General features: G+C 35.3%; 1 long non-coding RNA gene across 1 annotated transcript; it reads right to left on the bottom strand.

The window, feature by feature from the left end:
* Positions 1-1,440: 1,440 nt before the first annotated feature.
* Positions 1,441-21,167, bottom strand: LOC118762600. Its single transcript, XR_004998355.1, has 4 exons — positions 21,046-21,167; positions 17,372-17,386; positions 14,107-14,116; positions 1,441-1,451 (listed from the first exon to the last, which is right to left on the bottom strand). It is a non-coding gene; the product is annotated as an uncharacterized LOC118762600 (long non-coding RNA).
* Between the last annotated feature and the right edge of the window lie 703 nt (positions 21,168-21,870).

Here is a 21,870-nt window from a genome sequence, read left to right as displayed (position 1 = left end):
CCTCATGGATGGTGATTCGACAATTTCTCTTAGCTACACACACATCTGCAATGTTTTTCTCAGTTCTGCTGGTTGTGGGTCACCCAGAACGTTTGTCCCTATCAACATTTTCTTGGCCATCTTAGAAACGTCTGAACCACTCGTACACTTGTGTGTGGCTCATACACTTTCTACAACTTCACATTGGCCTCTGAGCAGGTATCGCCATGACAACTTTCTATGTCATGGTCAATGCACAGCAGAGTTCAAAGTCAATCTTTGCCAAGCGGCTTCACTCTTCATGCTTTAGCTTTGTTACTCAGGCAACAGTCCAGATACTTATTGATCAGGCCTTGTATATTATTAGCACCATTTAACATTTGTTTTTCCATGCTAGCATGGTTTAACTAGGAGGAAATTGAGGCAAAGTTTTGTGATGAGATGTTCTTCCTGTTGCTGAGCCTTGCTTTGATGTATATACATACATATTTGTATATCATCATCATTGTCATTTAATGTCCATTTTCCATGCTTGCATGGGTTGGTCAGTTTGCCTGGAGCTGGTAAGGCCAAGGGTCACACTAGGCTCCATTGTCTGTTCTGGCATGGTTTCTATGGTTGGATGCCCTTCCTAATGACAACCACTCCATAGAGTGTACTGGGTGCTTTTAACATGGCATGTATATGCATGCCTACATACATACACACACACATGTATAAAACCATAAAGAGGAGGTATGACCTCCATTTCACAACCTTCTTTATGGAGTATGATTTCAGTATTGAAGAAATTATGCATACATGTTTACATTAATACATATTATTATACATTACTGTTGTATATTCACAAAGATCCCAGCATTGCCATCTGGACACAGAACCAGATACTGCAACAACTTGGGTTTCATGGTGCCATAGCTCTTCAGTATTCTCCCAAAAAGCCTGAGAGACCTACATGAGGTGGATGTAGGTGTCTTCAAAACAGAGCTGGCTCTACTCTTGTGAAGAATTCCAGATGAACCCGCCTTGTGGCTGAAAATACAGATGAGGTAGCAACTGTTCACTAAATGCCACATATCAGAGGAGGTTTTAAGTAGTGGAAGTGTAGTATAGTTCTGGGTTCAGTCCCACTGCATCTTAGGCACGTGCCTTCTATAGGTCCTGGCCTACTAATGAAACTGAATTTAAAGTTAAGATACTAATATATATATATATATATATATATTAGCTTAAAATCCACACTCTATGCAGACTTTTAAGCTATCTCCTGCAAAGGGCTAATTAGGCCTGTGGTTCAAAACTAAAGACAGCTAAAAAGCATGACTATAATATGTCTATAATGACTATATGCCCCAGTGGTGTTTGATCATATTTTAAGGACAGGTGAGAATTAATTTTGTACTGCAATCATTCTTTTGTTCCAGTCCTAATTTGAATCCCAACTGTTGGCCAATTTGTTCCAAAGTTTTTTTCTTGATATAAAATTAACAAAGCAAATGTCATTTATATCCCCCTTGATTTCTGATTTCATCTGACAAACACCAGCCAAGATGGCATGAATCAGCCAAGCTTTACCTGCTAGAAATAGTAACCCAAATGTTTTAAAATCAGATCACAACACTGGATGTTCAAGAACCAAATGAAGGGCAGCTTTTCAATCTCAGAATCATCCTAATTCCAAAAAGTTATAATACGTCTATGTAGAGCAAATGTAGACTGAGATACAGGGGTCCCAAACAGACAGAATTTTGCATTTATTATTATTACTAGCAGAATTGCCCGGCGTTGCTCGGGGCTGAATTGCTTGAAAGTACTGTTAATGATTGCACTGAATTATGATGATTATTCAGGCAAATATTGATATAAGCTTACGGTGGGAGATAAGGACTTAACGATCAAACGTGTGCCATTGCATTGTTTTGGGGGAACCAAATTTCTGATGAGCATTATAGGGGCACCAACTTTAAGTTTGAGAAAGTGTGGTGGTAGTCCGGGGTGCTCAAAGGAATTGAGTACCTCTATTGGATAGTTGATGACGTCCTCTGGGTCAGGAGTTGTATCGATAGACTGATATACATAGACTTCCCCAGGAATGAGTTTTAGCATTTCATCATTAATATGGTGAACAGTTTTATTCCTCGGGGCCAGTATAGCCTTTTTGCCAATCCAATCCATATTCTGATAATTAGCTTGTAGATCTGGGAACACTGCATCTCTGAGATCAGAAGGCGTCTTAACAATGGTACAAATGGAATCGATGGCAATATTACCATTTTCATCCCCTGGTATTTTGCCTTCGCCAAGTGCAAGGAGGGTGTGAGGAAATGCTGCTGATGTGATATTACGTCGCATATGAGCACGCATATTGGTGTGAAGTTTGAGAGTTACTTCCGTTTATTTTTTAAAATATGCATTAAAATGGAAAAAAATGATGGTAAATTATTTGTAAAATCATAGTCTCATCGTAGACGCGCGCTAATACCCAGAAGGGCTCGATATGAATCACGACTATAAGATACCCGGTTTTGGTTAAACTGCATCGCAAAATGTGGGAGTAGTTAGGAATCTAAATCGGAGTAGACAGACACACAACCTTTCTTTTATATATAAATATTTTCGTCCTTAAAAAACTTTGTATGGATTGAATGGTTACCTCTATGGAAATATATACACGCACATTATACATACATGTGTGTATAGATGAATATATAAATACATTTAAATATCTATATACACTTTTGGGCAATCTTTCTGTTTCTTAGAGATAACTTTAGATCTTATTTTCGTGCTAAAAAACTTTGTATGGAGTGAATGGTTACCTCTATGGAAATATATACACACACGTTATACATACATGTGTGCATAGATGAATATATAAATACATTTATATATCTATATACACTTTTGGGCGATCTCTGTGCTACTTAGAGATAACTTTAGATCTTATTTTCGTCCTAAAAAACTTTGTGCGGAGTGAATGGTTACGTGTATGGAAATATATACACACACATTATACATACATCTGTGTATAGATGAATATATAAATACATTTAAATATCTATATACACTTTTGGGCGATCTTTCTGCTACTTGGATATAGGGGCGATGTTTCGCTTGTCGTAGCACACGTTTCCGTCGATTTCCGTAAAAAATGTAAACACTGAATCGGCCATACATACATACATACATACACACACACACACATACATACACACACACACACACACACATACATGCATACATACATATAACATAAACCGAGTAAAAAATTTCAGTTATCTCTCTCTTTCACACACACTAACAGAAGCACTTCACTTACACAACATACTGTCTGTCTCCCACACTCCATCAAACACACACACACACACACATGTACATCAATGCGTCCCATGCACGGTAACTTCAAAAGAACTTCCCTCGTCATACAATCGCTTTCTCTTAGTCTCTTTCGCTCTCATTACTTATGTAAAAAAATAAAAGTTTTTTACGGAAATCGATGGAAACCTGTGCTACGACAAGCGAAACATCGCCGATATAAGTCTTATATTCGTCCTAAAATACTTTCCTGTCACACACTCACACACATGCACGCACACACACACGCACGCACCCTCACACACACGCACGTTAGCTTACAATTTTATTTATATATTTGCGTGTCTATGTGTGTAAAGAGGAAGTGGCAGACTGAAAGAGTCACTCACTACAAAAGGTGAATTACTTTCATTTTATTCGTTGCACACTGTGTGTGTGTGCGTGTGGTGTAAAACACATTAAGAAAAGCATTTGACATACACACCAGAATGTGAGTTTTCTGTAAATTTTGCTTAATTGGAGTTTAAATTTTAAAAAGTGGACCTGGCAAAACCCGATGCATTCTACTCTTAAAAATGCTAAGTAAATTGTAATTGAAGAAATCCTATATTGTAGATTTCTATAACTGACAAAGGGAGGCAGATAAAATCTGCCTTTTATAATAAGAGATTATTATTATTAGTATCATATGTATATATTATAAAATTGTCTTGCTCTGGGATTTGAAAACTTAACTTCAAATTACTGTTTAATTACACTATGTGGGATTTTTGTTTTTGTTTAAAACTGAGTCTATTCGGGGGAAAAATAGGTTATGCTCATATACATACAACCAACCGTGACATCATAAGTGAATCAGCCAACTAACTGTCAGAAAAAAACAACTGACCAGGATATTTGCTAAACATATAATGTTCTTAAATAGTCAACCAACCACACCATTGGACACAGACATGTTCAGACTACTGTTGAGCATTAATGTATCATCAGAAAATATGATAAACAAACAGTGCACTTCGGCAGTCAGCCAACCAGAAAGCTGGACCACTGGTTGTCAAAAACAAATTATGTCATTGAGTGAAAAACAAATCAGGACTTGAAACTGTCTTAAAACACAACAATATCAGCTGAAATTATACACAGCAATATCAGCTGAAAACCTAGTTCAAGTTCCACAAATAAAGTAAATGATGAACACAGCATGATTGGACTTGTAAAAAATTATTTTTTTATTCCTTAAAATCATCATCATATCAAATTGCTATCATAACTTATTACTTTGAAACCTATTCTTGCAATTATTATTATTACTATGAATATTTGAACTCTCATCATTTCTTAATGCTATGAAACTTATCGAAAACTTAAATTTTCATAATGTAATTTTGTATTGAAACCTATTGATTTTTGAACAGATTTTGTTGCTATGGAACTTTTCTTGTTCATTTTCTTTTATCTTGTTTGCTCTTTTTTTCTTTTCATTTACCATTGAAAAGTTTTTTAAATGCTGAAACTAATATAGTATTTCAATAGACTTTAAAAAATTGAATTGAAAAAAAAACCTACAATCCATTTTAAGCCCTGATTACATTTTTAACTCCAAAATCAATTTGCCTACATTCATACTTGGATGCAAGTAAATATCTTTTCCCTGTTTTATATAATATATATGCCAGAATGGAAGATGGATGTTAAATGATGATGGTATGCTATATGTATGTGTATGTGTGTATTACATAATGTATATCATCATCATCATCATTTAACATGCTCTTTCCTTGCTGGCATGGTTTCTACAGCTGGGCTCCCTTCATAATGCCAACCACTTTACAGAGTGTACTGGGACCTTTTTCGTGCCACCAGCAGCAGTAAGGTTATCTAGTAATTTGCAAAACAAAACCCCTTAACTGAGAATGGAATAGTACTGAGGGAGGGCTTCGTGCCAGGTGATATGTTAGAATAAGAAGAATAGAGGGACAGTAGATGAGATGCATGGCTACCTCATTCAGAGAGAGAGGAGAGGGGAGAGATTAGATAGTGAAGATGTGAAAGAGTATACATCAAAGTTACAGGGAGGGGTACATAGTGAAGTAGACCTGGTATAGGGGAGAGTGAAGGGAGGGTATGTTTGCAATGTTGTGAAAGGAGAGTGGAAGATGGAGGGGAGAGGGATGTAGTGAATGGCCACAGGTAGAGGGAAGGGTGTTAGGCAGGTATTTTGATGGGAAAAGATTTGACAAAGACAGTGTTCTGGTGGATTTGCAAGGGAGAGTGGGAGATAGAGGGGAGGAGAATACAGTGAGTGGTAGACACTGATGGGCAGAAAGGGAGGTATTGGGGAAAACTGGACAAGGAGAGATTGTCAGAGACAGAGCATGGACATAAAAGACATGCCTCTTTGGCCTTGGTTTTTCTTAGCTGGTCAGGTATTCTCAAGCACAGCAAATCATCAATTGTCTCGGTCCTTTGTCATTTCATCTATGAAGCTCAACATCTGAAGAGCATTTTGCACCACTTTGTCCCCATTTTTCTGGGTCTCTTCCACATTTAAAGATTGGCACTTCTTTATGCAGCTGTCTTCATATGCATCACATGACCAAACCAGTGCAGTCTTCTCTCTTGCACACAGCATCTGATGACTCTTATATCCAACATTTCTCTTAACACATTCACACTTTGTCATACATACACACTAACATCACACATCCAGCTGAGTATACTTGCTTCATTTCTTTCAAACTTCACGTGTCCTCTGCATTCACAGCCCATGTTTCACTACCATAAAGCACAGCTGTTCATATATAGGTATCATACTATCTACCTTTTATTCTATGAGAGAGGTTTTTATTATCAACAAAGATAAAAGCTCTCTGAACATTACGCAGCAGTTCTTATTCTAGCAATTACACTTTCAGAGCACCTTACTCCACTGCTAATTTGGTCCCTTAGGTAATGGAAACTATCTACTACTACTAAGGATCTTGGGCTTTTGAGGAAATCTTACCCCACAAGAAAGACTACTGGGTGCTTTTAATGTCCCATCAGCACAGGTAATATTTGAGTTCGAAATAAGGAATTATTGTGGAAAAGGAGGAGATAGGGAATATAGAGGGAAATAAGAGAATGAAAGTATAAATAAAAATACAAAATATAAAGATATTGTAGTTGCAGTTCCATTATTTGAAGAAAGTGGTGTATAGAAGTGGTAAAAAAAAGTTTCCTATACATGGTATGTGAGTTCCGATAGTAGTTCATTTCAAAGTATGGAGCAGTGGATTCTGTCTTGCTCATTCAAAAGGGTCTTGTGGTATGAATGAAAATTTCAGAATGTATTGGCAGTATTTGTGGATAGATGGGGGGTATGTGTATGTTTAGAATGAGGAGATAGGTCAAAATGAAAACAAGAAGAGAAAATGACAGTAAGAAAAAGAGTGAAAAAGAAAAAAGTGAAGGGTGAAAGAAGTGAGAAAAGGAGTGGTAATTGGTGGTTAATATAATGTGAGGGGAGGAATGGGGGAAGGATATGAAGAGATGAGTAGGGGTGATATGATAGAACTGCATTAAGGGATGGGTGGGGTGTTATCAAAGTGTGAAGTAATTTTAAAGTGGAGGGAAGAATACAAGGATGTCAAATTTCTATAAATAGACATATATGATTGCATAGGTTAGTGTAATAGGTAGTAATCAGAGAGGAAGGAATTAAGTATAATGACATACATACATATACACACAACACATATATATATACACATATACATACACATATATCTATATACATGCATGCACACGCAGATATGGACAGACGCACACACGCTTACAGTCACGCACACGCATACAGGTACATAAGTATACATATATACATATACCCATATGCATATACATACACAATCATATCCACACACATGTATCCACTTGCATATCCATATATGTAGTATTAAATGATATTGAGATCCTTAAAGTAAGATAGGAGTTAAAAAATAAAAGATTAAAAAATAAAATGTATATGTATATATACATACATATATATATATATAGATAGATGTAAAAATACGTGTATGTGTGTGTGTATATATATATATATGTATATATATATATATATGTGTGTGTGTGTATATATGTATGTATATGTATGTGTATATATATATGTGTGTGTGTATATATATGTATATATATATATATATGCACATATATGTATATATATATATATATATATATATACATACATCTGCTGGCCAGATTGGAGCAGTCTTGAGTAAAACCAGCCAAAGCTTGCAGTTTTGGCTGGTTTAACTCAAGACTGGGCAAAGCAAACTCGAAATGACCCATCCTAGTTTTTTCTTTTACCTTTTTGTATCATTTGTCTGGATATTTTGTTGTTGCCTGTTGCATGTATATAGATGTACGTGTATATATATATATATATATATATATATATAGACCAATCTCTCTGACTTCGCATATCAGTAAAGTTATGGAGCAAATCATCAGAAAGTTGATAATGTTCCTGGAAGAAAATGATCTACTGAACAATACACAGCATAGCCTCTGTCCAGGAAGAAGCTGCTTCTCACAGCTTTTACAGCACTATGACTGGGCTTTGAAGCAGCTGTTTGACCATTCAGGTGTCAGTGTGATACACTTTGACTTCGCAGAGGGCATTGCTGATAATCTTGGAGAGTGGCTGCATGACTTCCTTAAAAACAGATGTTAAGTAGTTTGAAGCAGTTCAACGCCACTACACTAAAAAGATTGAAACAGTGCAGCAGATGAACTACAGGGATAAGCTGAGAAAACTACTGCTTTACTCCCTGGAGCAAAGGCATGAGAGATGTGCAATAATATACATATTGAAAATCCTAGAAGGGCTAGTACCTAACTTTGGCATTGAGTGTTATACAAATGCCAGAACTGGCCACCATTGTATTGTACCAAAAGTGCCATCCACTCCATCTAAATTCAGGACCAGGTACTGCAGTAGTCTAGGGCTCAAAGGCCCACAGCTCTTCAATGCACTGCCACAAAAATTAAGAAATTTGCATAAGGTAGAAATAGATGTCTTCAAAAAGGAACTAGACATCCTCCTCTCCACAATACCGGATGAACTAACAGCCCGACATGAGGGCAGCAGAATCAAACTCCCTTATACACCAAATGTACCAACAGCTGGGACAAAGGCACATACAGGAGTGGTAATGTGAAACACCCAGACTGAGGAAGTCAGAATGATCATGGTGGTGCTCCAGCATGATCACAGCTGCATGGCTGAAACGAGTAAAAGAGATATGTACACATATGTATTTCTATATGTGTGCATACGTGTGTGTGCGTGTATATGTATGCATATATATATATGTGTATATATGTGTGTATATATATGTATGTATATATATATGTAAATATATGTGTGTATACATACATATATATATATATGTACATGTGTGTATATATATGTTTAATATAAGTGCAAGCACGGCATAGTGATTTAGAAGTTTCCATTATATCGTCCTCCACCCACTAGGGAGTAGTTCAAACGTAAGCCGAAATGATTGTCATGCTAATTAAAGCTTGTAGTACACATTGTCTTCCCTATCAATTATTAAAAAATATACTAAATGTCCACTGAGGAATTCCTTATGTAGATCCTGCGACTAAAGTGTAGCACCGCAGATGACGCCTGGCAACCGAATGTGGTAAACATGCTCTCAAGGCACACTATTAAGGACATTAGCCCAAAACAAGTTTTCGATACTACAATTTAAAGTATATTATCTAAACTTTAATTTTAAACATAACCTATATATCTATATATAGAGAGAGGGCATCTCACAGAAGTATGTACACCCCTAAACAAATTTCAGTAAAATTGCCATTACACTAATAATATCGAAGAAAATCAAACGAAATTTATACTGAATGAAATAATAAACATTTTCAAAGATAGGAACGAAATATTAATTTTCAAACGTTACAAAAATATGTACACAATAGAGGAAATTTGCTACATTCAATATTTTATCCACTTTTTTCACTAAATCAAAATATTGCTGATAATTTCAATTCTAATAAATTATTTCTCCTGGCATTTTTGCACCGGTTACTGTTATTGCATCTACAGGAATTCTTATTTGTGTACCGTGGTGAAAATCTTCATTGTGATTAAAATGGCACCAAAAGGAAAAGAATTGTCTGAAGATTTGAAGAAAATTATTTTTAATTTGCACAAGAATGGTTTAGGATACAAGTTAATTAGCGAACGAACAGATATTAGCGTAAACACAATTGCCAAAGTAATTCAGAAGTACAAAGCTACTGGACGGCTAAGCAATAAACATCGTCCAGGTCGCCCTTCTATTTTAACTGCGCGTGATATTCGACACATCCAACGTTGCGTGATGGACGACAGGCGTCGTACCGCTTCATCTTTGGCCCAAGAAGTGTCTTCTGTAAGTGAAAAGAGTGTATCCGCTCAAACAGTTCGCCGAAGTTTGAACCAGTGTGGTCTTCATGGACGTATTCCTCGTAGGAAGCCTCTCCTCACTACCAGGCATAAATCAAGTCGTCTTTCTTTTGCCGAAGCCTACGTAAGTAAGGGGAAGGAGTTTTTGAATGGTTTTTTTTTTTTCTGACGAGCCTAAAATCAACCTGTTTGTGTCAGATGGTATTAAATGAGTATTGCGACCACCAGGTGAAGATAGTGACAAATGCACCGTGCCTGCCCTGAAACATGGCGGTGGAAGTGTTAGGCTTTGGGGATGCATGCGTGCGGCTGGTGTGGGAGGACTCACATTTATTGAGAGAACAATGGGTTCGAGGCTTTATTGTGACTTATTGCAGAAAGCAATGTTGAAAAGCCTCAAAGAACTAGGAAGATGACGACTTAGTTTTTAACATATAAAAAGGAAAAGGCATTGCCTTGACCTACCATGTCCCCTGATTTCAACCCAATAGAACATCTGTGGGGTGTTTTGAAAAGTAAGGTTGAGGAGAAAAAAGCCCCGCAGTGTAACACAGTTGAAAGCCATCATTCAGGATGAATGGAGGTTGATTTAATCGGTTAACTGCTGAAATTTAGTTGACTCTATGCCCAGAAAACTGTCATTGAAAGCAAGGACGGTCACACCAAATATTGAATATGGCAAATAATTCTTTGGGGTGTACATATTTTTGTATCGTTTGAAAATGCTTATTGTTTTGTATTCCAAATTTGTATATTTGCATGTATAATATACTTTATTCTGTATAAATTTCGTTTGATTTCCTTCGATATTATCAGAGTAATGGCAATTTTACTGAAATTTGTTTAGGGGTGTACATATTTTTGTGAGATACTGTATATATACATATATATATATAGAGAGAGAGAGAGAAGGATAGATAGATCACACTGTGAATCCTTGCGTGTGTCTGTTGAACATTATCAAATATAAAACTATAAACAAATTTATATGAGTGTGTCCACATACAGATTTATAGAAGTGTTGCTGCAAAGTCAACACTACGAATTATTTTAAATACAGCAATATCTTTTGTTATCGTTAACTGTTAAATAACCCACCATTGAGTAAAAGTTTTATAACCGAAAACTCTATTAAGACGCAATAATAAATCTCTGAGCGAGTTATAAACAGTAGCTGCACGACATCGTGAAGCATTTGCCACTTAAATGTGGCTAACCCTTAAGGGTGGATGCTACAGTAGCATCCACCCTTAAAGGTTAGCCACATTTAACTATTGTATCACACTGAAAGGTTATAGAGACCATAACTAGTAATCTCCCTTGAGCTGTTCTGCTAAGATAGAAGAATTAATTTACTTAGAGCTTTTGCAGAGTCACTAAATCCCTTCCCTGATAATGCTCTTGTTCATATGAATCATATCAGAGTGAAATTATGAGTATCATATAATGTAGAAAAGAATCGAACAAATATTATGAAATATGATACCACATCTCGCTATTCTTTGATGTATTTATATAGTATCTTGTTCAAAGCAATGATGTGAAATTCATCTTCCCTTCCATCTATCCTAGTAGCAACATTGAGTAGAAATTTGACAAACATGACCATCACTTCAAATGTTATATTTAGGATTATAATATTCATGCCCATTTTATGTGTGGTTTGTAGTGACTTAGCTACTTATTTTAATAGTTTGAAATGGCAGCTATATACACTCGCTCCTCACACAACTTTCAGGAGTCCCATCATACTGTCTATTTTGCTTGCTTGTTTATTTTAGTGTCTAACGAAATTAAAATGCATTATATATTATCTAATATAGAATATGTTTATTTTTTCTCCAGTTGAAATCTCAAAATCAGATAAATGAAGAATATGATGTTGGTAAGTTTGAAGTTCTTATATATATATGTGTGTGTGTGTGTTTATATATATATAATTCTGACAGTTACAGATCTATGAAAATTGTCAACTGGAATGTTGTTGATTCTTGTTTTCAGCTGGCTGTTTAACTACTCCAGGCAGTTGGCTGAGACTTTTTCAGTTTTTTTTTATTGTAATAAGAAAAAACAAAATTATTAAGGTGGAGGCCCAAATAAGTGTTTTTGTGATGGTTTTAAGTGTTCAAGGGTACTGAAAACCCCTACAACCCTGATCATTCGCCTTAATATTATTATTAAGGGAAGTAGGTGGTTATAGAAATAGTGCTTTGTGACATTGACTTATACTGGCTTTAAATTTTGGCACAAGGCCAGCAATTTCAAAGGAGAGAATAAATTGATTACAACAACCCTAGGGTTCAACTAGTACTTATTTTATTGACCAACCCACCCCCACTACCACCAAAGGTTGAAAGGCAAAGTTGACCTCAACAGAATTAGCATATTTACTTTTATTCTTAGTTGAAGTACTTATGGTGTCAATTTTGCATTCCCTCGTTTTAGAGTTTATGAAGTATGCATTAATCATGTGTGTTGGAATAAATGCCTTGCAATATTTTTCTAGTACTTTTTTCATTCTAATTTTAAATCCCACCAAGCCCAATTTTGCCTTTCATCCTTTTGGTGTAATTAAAATAATGTGCCAGTCAGGTACTGACTGGTATTGATTTAATCAGTTAAACCGCCTATACTCCAAAATTTCAGGCCTTGCATTTATGTTAGAAACAGTAATTATATTACAGTCTCATCCTCCAATTTCTGTTTTCATTCTTTGCTGTCTGCTATCTGAGTCAAGATTTTTTTTTTAAAAGACAGCTACTTCCTCCAGAATATTTCTTTCAACATTCATAGATTTTCTTCTATTGTAATAATTACTGTTTTGTTCTCTGTAGTTGATGTTAACATTATCATTTTTTGAGGATATTAATTACATTGACAACAGAAAAAACTACATGGGTGGGAGCAAAATTCCAGAAAGTAATATAAAAAAACCTAATGAAAGAGAGAAATAACATTAGTTGGTGACTATTATAATTTTGTAATTGGTAAGTATGAAAGACAACTCCAGATATTATACTCTTGTTTAGGATTTTCACTGTTGAAGTGTTAGTAGAGTGAATCACTATAAGATGTATATTTATTAGCAGAAATAGGGTGGGAGTGGGAATTGCATGATAATAATAGTTATGTTGGTTAAAATATAAGAAACTGAATCCAATTTAAATTAGAAAATTGAAGTAAAATCACATATATCAATTAGGAAAGAGAACAATGAGCTAATGATATTTTGGATTGTATTGGCCACTCATGGATGTTTGATCATTTGTGATGCCAAGAAATAAGGTTTTCTTCAATAGATTTGAAAGAAGTTAATCACTAAAATCAGTTACAATTTCTTGCAAAATTTTATGATGTTAGATGTATAGTGTGTGTATGTGTACAGGGACAGATTTAAAGGGTTGCAGGGAGGGGAGGGGAGTAATTGCCCTAGGCATCTAGATATTGGGTACCCCTGCTAAGAAGGGTATGTAGCACTCAGTACAGTGAGCTGTCCACCACCTCCAAGAGGTATCTTGACTTCTTAAAAACTGTAATGGATCCTCTTTTTATGATAAATAAAGACTTTGCCACTTGAGACACCAAATCAAATTAAAAAACAATTTATACCTTGTTCCAAAGCACTTACAATTTGCAAGGGAATTGTAGCTGCTTTTGGGACAACAGAGAAAAGAGAAACAACAGAACAACCCTGACTATGTATATCCCTGTGTGTGTTTGTTTGTGTATGTAAGTATTAATGTATAAAGAGATTGATAGAAAAATGTTATTGTCTCTAGGCAAGAAATTCTTCCAACACATGACTGAGCTTGACCGTGGCTTGACCAATAGTGGTTAGAAGCACACACACACATACATTTCTACTTCTAAAAAAAAATGTTGAATTTAGTTTTAATGATAAAATTAATCTCTCAACAGCTAAAAGCATTGTTTTTCAGCTTTAGAATTATTGCATATATATTTGAATGTTTCATTAAATAGAACCTTTTTCTTTCTTATTTTTTTCATATATTTTTTGTCATTCTGTCAAAATGAATAATTTCTGATTTCCTCTCATTTTGTACCATTCCATCATCTTTGGGAGTAGAATTTGGTCAATATAGGTTTTGTAGTTGGGAATAAAAATTGGTCAGTATACTTTATATCAGGGGTTCTCAACTGGGGTCCATACAAAATTTCTGGAGGTCTACAGATAGAATGCAGTAAATTGGTTGTCCAGGGTCATGAAAAATTGTGCTTTAGACCAGTAGTTTTTAATGTGGACCCTGTACAATGGTGCACTGAGACTAAGAAACTTGTTTTTAAAACACCCTAAAATACATTGCTAGAAATCCTTTCTTTACTAATTTCTTTACTACTTTTCAACTCAAGAATAAAGAAAAAATATAATATAAAAAGAAAACATATCTATGAAGCTGGTCATAAAATTCTTTTGGGAATTCCCTAGAAAGATGAAAGAAATAATACCAAGAAAAGGCTATGTCAACAACAGCAGCAACAAATTTATAAGAATATATACATTCTTAGTTTTGGTATCAAAGAACAGGGTTGGCATAGCAGGTTAGTGGTACTCAAAGTAATCCCCCCACCCAGTTCACTGCTCCCCAGAGAATGTTTATTTGTACTACAAACACATATACAAGTGTGTGTGTATATATATATATATATATATATATATATATATATATATATATATATATGTATGTATGTGTGTGTGCTTTTGTATGTACCTTTGCATTGTCTGGCTGTCTGTGCACACACATGTATATACATATACACGTGTGTGTATGTATATAAGTGTGGCTATATGTATATATAAGTATACATGCGTGTGTATATATGTGTGTGTGTATAGAGAGAAAGGAGGAGGACAGAAAATTCACAGGAGAAATACCAAAGTTCTTATCAACAAGTTGATTTCAACATATTTTTGAAAGACTTCTCCAAGTTAGTTTTGTTAGGATAAAGATAAGAAAGTTTTCATATCTTCTATACTGGTATTTTAACATGTATTCCAAGAAAAAATTTACAATTATTTTAATCCATTACTGATAAATATAATATTACATAGAACTTTTTTTATATGTTTTGGAATTTTCAGAAAATTTTTGTGAATTTGTCTTCTACACATGACAATTCAACTCATTATGGAAAAAAAATCGTGTGTGATTTAAGGTTGATTTAGCTGTTATTTTGGATCTGTTCAATTTCACTCATAGATTTTTTTTTTTTTTAACTAAACAGTTTAAAATTTTGTATACTGGTGTAATTTCTCACGCAGAACATGGTTTACTTTGAACATTTTTGATGAAATTTCCTATTTTAGAAGTCATTTCATGTTAGTCATATTTGTGTAATTTTAACCAATCAACGATAAGTATTAGTTTAAAAAAGCTACTGCTGTTTGTGATAGATATCGAAAGGGAACAATTTCCAATTCATCTCTACTAAATGTCACTACTCTGTTCTGTTCATATGTCAAGTGAAGGGCAAAAAGGAAGTGTTGCTCCTTGGTCATAGCTGACACAAAAGAGAAGCTTTTCACCGAAAGAAAGACAATGCCACCTTTATCCTTTATTCCTTTCTAGTCAGCACCATGCATTCCTTACTCTTCTCTCTCTACTGGCAGACAGCCACTTCTACACTGTCCACTAAAAACCAACGAGTGAACTTGTCACTGCCACTAAAATTATTGCTGTATCTCTAACTACATGTCAGGCAAACAAATAAATATATGTAAATGATATTTCTTCCTTCTTGGTGCTGATTTTTCAATGTTTACTGGTTATTCTGACCTGAGAACCGAAAAGAAAAAAAGTGTCTACTATGCAACACAGGCAATAAACAAACAAAATAGAACAGAGTGGTGACATTTAGTAGAGATGACCTGGAAGTTGTTCTTCTTTGATTACTATCACAAACAGCAGTAACTTTCTTGATTGGTTGAAATTACCCAAATACGACAACTTTAACATGAGATAACTTCTAAGATACAAAATTTTGTAAAAAATGTTGAAAGTAGACCAGTATACGAAATTTCAAACTGTTCAGTTAAAAAATAGAATAATTTTTAAAATCTGTGACCGAAACTGAACAGACCCATTATTTTTAGAACATCTCACAACTACCTGACCCCATCTTCATTTCTTTGCCACCGGCATGTATTAATATTTTTCAATGTTTTTCTCCCCAAAACACATTTAATGGAATGTTAATGCACCCAAGGGTGGGATTTGAGCCAAAAATTCGGACTATCCATATTTCAAACTGTGATTTAAAAAAAGAAATACAAAGAGTAGAAACAAAGGTGGCAGGTGGTCGTGGCTTTTATTTTTTGGAATTTTCAGAAAATTTTTGTGAATTTGTGTTCTATGCACTAGAATTCATGTGTTTATTGCAAAAAAAAAACCAAAAATTTTTTATTTAAAACCCCATCAATTCTAAAATTTCCTACTTCTTTCAATTTTTAAAAAAAATTGGAGTTTAAAATACAGACACTCAGAACTTTTTGCTTAGATTCCAGCAATGGACCACTCTTGAACAATATCACTACATCATAGTGACAAAGAAACAAGGAAGGTTTTGATGTGCTAAAAACAATGGCTAAATTGCCTAAATCACACATAAAAACTTTATTTGCATAATCATTTGAATTCTCATGTGTAGAAGACAAATTTGCAGAAATTTTCTGAAAATTCCAAAAAATAGAAAAGTTATGAGGGGTTATACGGTGTGCTTAAACCAAAATTCTGCTCCTTTAACTAAGAAATGCTGACAGTATTCCATTAAATATCTGTCTTATGGCTGTATTCTCTTGCCACAGAATGAAGTGAAACTAATGTCTCTCATATGTATGGATATGCTGTCAAATGATAGTATGAAGCCAGCTAAGCTAAAAATCTATTTAGAGACCAAGTTCAAAGACAAGTAAAACAATCTAGTAAAATATTTTAAAAAGCTGCGCAATGAATTTCAAGCAAGGAAAATGGTGAATCAGATATTTAGTAATGAATTATGAAAAAATAATAATGGTTGACTGGTGTCTTATGAAATTTCTAAAATTATAGCAGAGGTTGGGAAACCCCATAATATCGATGAAACTAATTTTGCCTGTGGCATCTGTCATAGTTTCATCACTTATGAAACAAGGTGAATGAAATTACTTGTAAGATTCCTTTAAGTAACTCATCAGTGTCACGGTGCCATTGATGAAATGGTTAAGATGTAGAAAAGCAGCTAGTAGCCGAATTACAAGTACAGAAATTTCCTTTTCAACCTGATGAATCTACCCTGAGAGATAGTAAAGCTATTTTCAGACATTTTATAACACACACTAAAGGCAAAGCAGTTTTCAAAACCATAACTTATTTCAAGGAACATAATATTCCCTCAGAAATATAATAGCTTGTGCTAATGACTGTGCATCCATGATAGGCAGATACAGAGGTTTTATTGCTTATTTAATAAATTCTGTATTTTGTATACACCGTGTGATAACACCAGCAATACTTACTTGCAAAACAATTAAGTGCACATTGCCGCTTTGGAATTCACACAGAAATGAAATGGTTATCAAAAGGTAATTGTTTGTGTCATTTTTTTTTTTTTGCACCTTGGTACACTATTGTCTCATTTCTGGCTAACATCAATCTCAGCCAACGAATGGTTGCAGCTAAGTGTGATATATTTTATTTATCAGATATATTTGATAAAATTAATTTGATTAATAAACAGCTTCAAGGAGAAGCTATCTATCCTCCAAAGGAGCTATTACTGCATTTTTAAGGAAAGTATAGCTCTAGAAAATAAATTTTGTATGTTGTGTATTATTACAATTTCCTAGTTTGGAATCAAGTAACAGTAATTTGCATGATGATAACATTTGAATAACTTGCATAATGATATGCAAGCTCAGTTTAACGACCTGCTGCAGTTAAATATACTATGTTAGGTGACATTTCTTTTTGATGTTGCTGATGTAGATATTTGTTTGCAGGAGAATCTCATTTAAAGATGGAGAACAATGTATGGAAAAGAAATAACACTGCTACAAACTTACTGTCAAAAGCTTGTAATTGAATTTACATCATCATCATCATTCAAATCTACATTGTAGAAAAAGGTGATCTTTGATTATCATTGATAACATTGGAGTAGAATATTTTAAAACTAGCAGAGCAGCACCAACTGTCTGATTTGCATTAAAGAAATTAACACTAAAGTACTATCTTATTTTAATAAATATATACTTGTATATTTATAACTCATTTTACTTGTGAACGTTCATTTTTCATAGAATTCAGTTAAGAAATTTGTTATAGGTCTATCATCATCATCATCATCATCATCGTTTAGCGTCCGTTTTCCATGCTAGCATGGGTTGGACGGTTCTACTGGGGTCTTTGAAGCCAGAAGGCTTCATCAGGCCCAGTCAAATCTGGCAGTGTTTCTACGGCTGGATGCCCTTCCTAACGCCAACCACTCCGTGAGTGTAGTGGGTGCTTTTTACGTGCCACCCGCACTGGTGCACACAAAATATTTTAACAATTTTTATATAAGTCCTAATAATATTTAATTATAAAAATACAATATGATTTTTTTAAACACTGAATGGGTGTGGTGGTGGTGGGGGGTCCACAGGAGTGAAATAGGAATCAGGGTAAAAAAATGGTTGAGAATCCCTGGTTTACATAGTTGTTGAAGTTGGGAGTTTGAAACATAGGTGACAGGTATTATTTTCAAGAAATATTTCCTCAAATTTGACTCAATTGTAATTGAGGTAGCTAATAAGATATCTGGATAATTTTTGCCCAAGAAGCTATAAAGAATATCTTATATTGAATTTTTAGACTTAGCTGAGTTTCATTAATTTCATATTATGTGTTATTTTCCCCTTATCCTCTTTCAATTGACCAAGATATTTAAAATTTCTGATGTCTAAGGATGAATGTTTATGTGTATGACTCTTTGTTTTTCAAATTTAATTCTGGAGAACTGGAAGGGCAAATTTACCTTGTCTTGTCTTATCCATTTTGCCCTGCCTAAATTCGTGTTTTACATGCAAAGTTGCTCTTAAATACAAAGACCCTCCCTCATGAAGAATGTACCCCCCCCCCAGCATAGATTAGTCATTAATGACGTTACACTCGAGGCCAGACGGATACAAAGAAGCAGACCAATCCAGAAAAGAAGAATTTGGAAGCTAAAGAACCTTTTGCATGGTCAGAGACTTAGGGACATCCTCATTGAGAAATTTGACAAGAGGGAGGAGGAGCTAGAGACTTGGAATATAGAGGGTAACTGGAAATTCCTATGGGACAGCTTACTGAGCACCACAGACCAAATCTATGGCTGGTGCAAAGTCCCTTCCAGACTTAGAGTAATGTGGTACTGAAATAATACAGTTGACAAGGCCATTAGAGTAAAGAAACAGGCCAGGAAGAGTGGGGGCCTTAGAATCAATGTTGCAAAAACCAAGGTCCTAGTAAGTAGGAAGGCAAACAAATCACAAACCCCTTTAGGTAGATGGCCCTGCTTGAACTGTAGAAAAAGTGTAGGTAGAAACCCCATAAGATGTACCCAGTGTAAGCTATGGATGCATAAGAGATGCAGCGACATCAAAGGAAGGTTAACCGGGATGATAGCTTTTTGTGTGCAGCAGATGCACAGGGGCAATAATCACAGAAGATGCAAAGAAAACAAATTCCATCACATGCCAGGGGGAGAAACTAGAAGTAGTTGATAGCTTCCGCTACCTAGGTGACCTAGTCTGTTGTGCGGAAGGTGGGGGATGCTCAGAGAGTGTTGCCATTAGAATAAGAATAGCCTGGACAAAGTTCAGAAGGCTCCTACCTCTACTGGTGACAAAGGGCCTCTCACTCAAAGTAAAAGGTAAACTGTATGATGCATGTGTGTATATTCCCATACTACACGGCAGAAAGCTAGTATGATCCACTGGATGTGTAATGTCAGTGTGTGCACACAACAGAATGTAAGCACCCTGAGAGAAATGTTGGACATAAGAAGCCTCAGATGTGTGCAAGAGAGACAGCTGTGCTGTGTATGGACGAGGAAAGCTGTGTGAAGAAGTGTCACTCCTTAACAGTGGAAGAGGGAGACCCAGGAAGACATGGGATGAGGTGGTGAAGCACGGCTTTCGAACATTGGGCCTCACAGAGGCAACAACAAGAGCCTGAGACCTCTGGAGGTATGCTGTGATTGAGAAGACCCGGCAAGTAAAGTGAGATCACAGCCATAGCCTATTTCCAGTGTCGCATAACCAGCCCATTTAAAAAGTACCTTTGAATTGTTGGGTGACATGCCATGCTTGAGGAGACCTATTGAGTCAAGTAAAATTACTATCAGAATCTCAATCAAATCGATATCAAAAATGGTAATTGTAGTTCTAGCCCATGCTCATGCCGCCTGACTGGCTCCCATACTGGTGGCATGCAATAAGCACCATTCATACGGGGTCATTGTCAGTGCCGCCCAACTGGCTCCCTGTGCCAATGGCACATGAAAAGCACCATCCAAATGTGGTCGATGTCAACCCCTCCCCCCACCTGGACTGGCTCCTGTGCCAGTAGTACGTATAAAACACCATCCAAACATAGCTGGTGGCCTGTAAACAGCACCCACTACACTTTCAGAGTGGTTGGCGTTAGGAAGGATATCCAGCTGTAGAAACATTGCCAGATCAGACTGGAGTCTGGTGCAGCCTCCTGGCTTGCCAATGCCTAGTCAAACCATCCAACCCATGCCAGTATGGAAAACAGGCATTAAATGATGATGATGCTCAAAGAGAACAGTGATCATTTTCTGAAATAGTGTTCTGAATATAAGTTTTACTGAGTTTAGAGAAGGTCTTTACTTCGCTGATATAATTTTGACACATTAGTGAACATTTGTTAAAAATATATTTTCTTGAAAGTCAAAAATGCAGTAAATGTTACTGGAAAAGCAGGTATTTGGGAATAGCTGTTTGAATTTTTCCATCTTTGTTGGGGTGACCCCTGTTTTTTTCATGCATAGCAAAAGAATGAAGGGAAGCCATTTAAAAAAAGAAATTTTAAAATCCATGTCTTTTAAATGTTGGTATTTCCCCACTCTTTCTCTTTCACACACTCATTATGTCGTTAGAACAGCAACAACCACAATAATTATTTGTTTCTTTTTCGTAATTTTCTGTCATTCATAATGAAAGAAAAGTGAAACACTGCAAATGGATGTGTGAAAAATGAAATTTGAAAAAGTGTATATATAAAGTGACATTTTCAGTCATTTGTTTAAACTCTCTGCTAATTCATCAAATTCAATTATTTGAAATAGATGGATTTTAAGATTTAAATTTGGTAATTTCCTAAGATTTTAATTCTTGTGTATAAGGGGCCACCAAACATGCAGTGCTTCAGGCCTCCCATGGTTTAAATCCAGTCCTTTGTGTGTGTGTAAATGAGTTAGACAACTGTTTGTATTTAACAGTGACAGTAGTGATGGTTGTAGTTATTATTGTGGAGGCAGACTGAGTCAGCTAAGACTAATTGTTTTATGTCAGCATATTCACTTCAAATGAGATCTTTAGCTGCAGTAATATATGATAGTGTATGTTGATTTTTTGCTGATTAGTTGATTGCATCATCATTGTTATATATTGGATACATATCAACCCTGATAAATTAGAAGTTTTAACTCCTGATATGATTAGATCTCACCAGAATAAATCATTTAAATGGTATATCTAATTATAAATCAATAAGTCAAACAATGAAATAATTTTATGCTCTGAGGAAGAAGTCTCACATTTCAGGCAAAACCCTTCAATGCTTTCATAGTAGTAGCTTAGCAAGGGTTTTCAGTGTTCAGGAGAGCACTTGAATTAACAAGTATGATAGGCCAGAAAATTTTTTAATTTACAAGTATGGTAGACCAGAGGAATTTTTAATTAACAAGTATGATAGGCCAGAGGAAATTTTGCATCCAGGAAGAGGGGGCAGGCTCTCATTCTCTTACAACATCTCTGTTTCATAGTAAGCAGATATAAAAAAGAAAAACAAAAGTAATATAAATATATGAAATAGACAAATATATTTTTAAGACTGCACATACTATGCCATTCC

Source organism: Octopus sinensis, linkage group LG3 (genome assembly GCF_006345805.1).
Source record: "Octopus sinensis linkage group LG3, ASM634580v1, whole genome shotgun sequence".
Taxonomy (NCBI): domain Eukaryota; kingdom Metazoa; phylum Mollusca; class Cephalopoda; order Octopoda; family Octopodidae; genus Octopus; species Octopus sinensis.
Note: the sequence above shows the minus strand (reverse complement) of the source record. Positions and strands in the feature narration are given on the sequence as shown.